This window comes from Penaeus japonicus, unplaced genomic scaffold (genome assembly GCF_977035675.1).
Source record: "Penaeus japonicus unplaced genomic scaffold, GWHDUDI00000001_assembly GWHDUDI00000038, whole genome shotgun sequence".
Taxonomy (NCBI): Eukaryota; Metazoa; Arthropoda; class Malacostraca; order Decapoda; family Penaeidae; genus Penaeus; species Penaeus japonicus.
Window position 1 is genome coordinate 8,045,551 of NW_028234440.1, and position 5,000 is coordinate 8,050,550.

Below are 5,000 nucleotides of genomic sequence, written 5' to 3' on the forward strand. Positions count from 1 at the left end.
CTTCTGTCACACCACAAACCCTCCATAACTCCTACTCCTTATCTATTGTAAACCCCCTCCCCCCCATCCCCCAAAAAAGAGAAAAAAAAATCTTCCTGCTCTACTTCCGGCTTTTCATCTTGGTACTTATGTCTGCTCTTAGCAACCTGCCCCTCTCATATCCCCCATCAACCTTCCCACTCCTCTCCTCAATCCCCCCTCCCCCCCTCTCCCCCTCCTATCCACTTAGCAACTGATTTTCCATCCACTGTCCAACTTTCTCCCCCTCAACACTGTTTGTGCAATGTCATATAATCCACTCTGTGCATGGTCTGATGAAGTCATCGTGTGTGTCTCTTGCTATCACACTCACTCACTCTTTTACCTGTGCAAATGTGAACAAAGCAAAGAGCAAGCATTATTCGAGGATGAATCCTTTTTTTATTTGTCTCATTCTTTCTTTATTCATGTAATTAGCACTTTTGTACCTGGAAAGAAATAATTGATACAAAAAAAAAAAAAATGATAATAAGGTCTTTCCTCATTGAAACTTCTGGCCAAGAATAGTGTTTGCTGCACCTCCCTATTGTAAATGCCTTTGGGGGCCTTGCAAACCTCCCAAGCATCTGTTCATTCAATAATCCTAATATCCTTTTTTTAATTTAATTGCACATGTAGTAGTATGGTGTGAGTAGTATCTACAGGTGTAATCATTCCAGACAATGGTACATTAACTATTAATTTGAGACATTCAGCTGGTGCAATGTAGGGGCAGCAGGAGCAGCATCCAAGAGCATCTGACAGACCTATTGGGGAACGGCCCTCTCTGTGCATAGGTATTGTTATTACTATTATTGTTGTCTTGATTATTTTAGTGTTTGGAATAGTAATACAGAACTGCTTTGTGGTTGACAAGAGTGCTCTGTTTTTTCTTTCTTTTATTTTCTTTTTTTTTTTTTTCGTGAAGGGGTCTTTGGAACGTTTCCTTTATGCAGAGCAACTGTTTATCTCCGAGGAAAATAAAGATGAAAGTGGAAAGCGAAAAGTAGATAAGTACATGCGACAAAGAAGAGACGTCGTTCCGAGCCAAATTCACAGGATGCTTTCGGTGCTCTAGAATCTTGTGTAACCCCTAAAGTTAACTATTATATTTTTGCAGTTTTTTATATATATATCTTTTTCTCTTCTTTTTTTTCATATTTTCAATTTTATTGTATAGCCCCTACATCTCTCTCTCTCTCTCTCTCTCTCTCTCTCTCTCTCTCTCTCTCTCTCTCTCTCTCTCTCTCTCTTATTTTTTTATTATTTAACTTCTCATCATACAATTCAATCATAGTAACTTATAATCATTATTAGCTTCATTGTTCTACTTGATGTGTATATATTTATATTTTTGTGTGTGTGTGTTTTTCACAATTTAGTTTCTTTTCTTTTCTTTTCTTCTCTTTCTTTCCTTCTTAAATCTTTTCAGTTGTTTCTAACTCAGCTTCTTTTTCTCTCTTTCTCCCCCATATCGTTAGGCTCAGGGACCAAAGTTAGACGACATTCATTTGCTGGACTATTACAACTACTACAACTGCCCTTCATTACTGTAACGATAACAATTAAGATGAGGATTGCACTTAGAACTATTTGATGTCTATTTTGTTATGATTACTATTGTTATAACTATTGCTACCATTATTGTTTTTGATCACACCTAAAGCCATATGCTTACTATTTTGTTTTTAATTTGATTATTTTTATTATGATCATTTATTTTTATCATCATTATTATTATTATTATTACCACCACCACCATATTATTGCCATTCATTTTCTCATAATAGAGCTCCTTTTGTAAACAAGCTGTCAAAACATGCAGTAACCTATGGGGAAAAAAATAAAAAAACATTGAAAACCGTAGTAGTTTTTAAGAGGAATAATATATCTGAAATGACACTGAAGATCATTAGCAGCACTAGTTTTTGGGTTCAGAAAATTATTCTCCATTGACCAATTGAACATTTATTTTAGTCTCCTTTTATAACTTGTTGATTAGCTGTGAGGTAATTGAATTTCCATCAGATTTTCCTACACATATATGCTGTTGTAAATTTGTATTATTGATGTGATTTAATAGAATATTCCCGTTTTCATTCATAAGGCGTTTATGAATTTAAAAATTGTTCTTGAATTTGAGTGAGATGCATTATGATTATTATTATTATCATCATTATTATTATTATTATTATCATCATTATTATCATCATTGTTATTATTATTATTATTATTATTATTATTATTATTATTATCATCATCACTATCAGTATTATTATTATCATTATTTGATTTTAGAGTCGATCCCAGTGTTAAGTGAATGTTCGTTTTGTCTCAGTGTTTATTCACAAATATCATTTGTGAGCAGAACATACAAGAGAAAAATGATATAATAAAATAAAAAAAAACATTGTAGTTCTTCTGATCTCCAGCTTGTTCTTTAGGTGTATTGTATGTGCTTGGTCAGCATAGAGAGGATGTTGATTATATTTCTGAGAAAGGGAAAGAGTTCATACTTTTTTCAAAGCTTGTGTGAAACACTTTTCTTTTATTGTTTTCGTCATTATTTATGTATTACATGTTTTCGTATGGTGGCATTAATCAGAGAATACTAGGCTTTACATACAGAATCTCAGCGTGTCAGAAAGAAAGAGTAATGGAAAAAAGAGATGATATGGTTTTCAGGGCATGCCTCTAAAGTGTGTGGATTATAGTTTCTTCTGTGTGGTTCATTCTACAGTTCTTCTCTCTTTTTCTTTTTCTTTTTTGTATTTTTGTTTTTCTTTTTACAGTTCCTCTCTTTTTTCTCTCCTTTTCCCCTCTTCTCTGCACTTCTTGGCACCTCTCTTGTCTTTTCTTCTTTTTTCAATGTTTTGGCCTTTCTCTTCCCCGCATTCTTTCTCCCTGCTCTTTGTTCTTTTTCTGCCTTCCTTATCCCCCATCCCCCACCCCCTCTTTAAAGAAAGATACTCTTTCTCTTTCATGGTATGGTAATGAAGATAAAGTAATAATAAAAACTCGACCTGGTTTGTAAACATCATCGTGTGGCAGACTCTGTGTTTAACTTCTGTAGAGATAGGAGATTTACTATCCTTTGAATTGAGGGTACTTGCGTGTGTTACCAGCAATATCAGCTCGTGTCATGTAGTTTACGGTTGGTTATGTAAGGTAAGAACTTGATAATTGTTGTTAGGACATCTCCACAAATTTTTATTGATGTCAATGAATTATAATGATCTCGCATGAATTGTACAGAACTTTTTATTTATTTATTTTTATTTTATTAATTTCCCCCCATCCCCCCATTGTCTTTTGTCAAAATCTGACTGCTCTGGCAACCATTCCTACTTGTAGTAATTGTGTATTTGGAAATATGTGAATGACCATTTTATTATTATTGACTATTATTGTCATTGTTATTGAGTGTTATTGTCATTATTATTATTATTATTATTATTATCTATTTTCAAAAAGTCTCTCCCTCTCTTTTTACCATCAATGCCATTCATCATCCATTTCTATGAATTGTCCTGAATAAGGAAAAGTGGTTGACTTGATAGACCAGAGTGAAGGAGAAGGAAGGGAGACTAGGAAACCCCTGTCTCTCCACTCCATTTCTTGTGCAGTGTTGTATGTGGTGTCATCATTGGCCAAGCGCAAATAAGGGCAAGTCACTGAAACTGCCCGGGTATACTGTTTTGAGTTGGAGGAGGTGGAAGAGACTGGATTGTAAAAGGAAAAATAACAAGACAGATTTTTTTTTCTTTTCTTTTTCTTTTTCTTTTTTATATGATACTCCTCATTGGTTACAGGAGAGAGGGTAGTCATGAACTGTGTAGTGTATACATCTATCTATATATTTATGTTTATATATATATATATATATATATATATATATATATGTATATATATATATATATATATATATATATATATATATGTATATATATATATATATATCTATATCTATATCTATATGTATATGTATATAAATTTTGTGTGTACTTTTGTTTTTTAACAATGTAAACTACAACAGTTTCAGTATGGTTGTTGCTCCAGGCCAATCCGCTCAATAGTCTCATGCAGTCATACGTATTTCTTTCTTTGAAGCTCACCTTTCGAGATCATGATGGTGGTGGCCGCCCTTGAACATCTTTGAACTTGTCTTTCTTGTCATTATCATCACTTTTTATTCTTTAGATATTTATTCCTTTCTTTTTTTCTCTACAAATTATTTAGGAATGGAATTCGTATGGGGTCGGTGGAGATTTTTTGTGTACTGTACTGTACTGTCTAGAAGAATAAAAGTAATATATATTTCTAAAGCTGGCAGATTGTATTAGGTTCTTGGCGGTTTCTTTCTCTTTTTCTATTTGATAATTATGTATATGTATATCTATATATACATGTATATATATATATATATATATATATATATATTATATATATATATATATATATATATATATATATATATATATATATATATATATATATATATATATGTATATATCAAATGATTACATGTCTCATAGATATGAACAAATAGATTCTTTTCACATTTAACAATATCAGTGACATTTCAGCTAGCTAACAATGTACATCCTGTGTTAAGCATCCTCAGTAAGTAGGATCATAGTCAAGGTACAAAGTGGCACTGCAAAGTGACCCTTCTAAGCCATCATGCCAGTGCTTGAACTTTCCTTATCCCGCAAACTAAGCAGAGTTTCTAGGGAGGCAGAGGCTGGCACCAGTTGCTTAGAATTGCCGCGTTGTGTCACATTCCCAGTATTATTTTCACTCTTTACTTGATCTTGATCATTCAACCACTACAGACTTTGTTGGCTAATCTTGCTTTTCCTCTCTCTCTCCTCTTTGCTGGAAGCAGGACTTCTCTAGGCACGCTGTTTGTGGTTATGGGTGTTTTTTCTCAGAGTGTATGTGTAGAGAGTGAGTTTGTGAGGGTACGAGTGTGTAGGCAT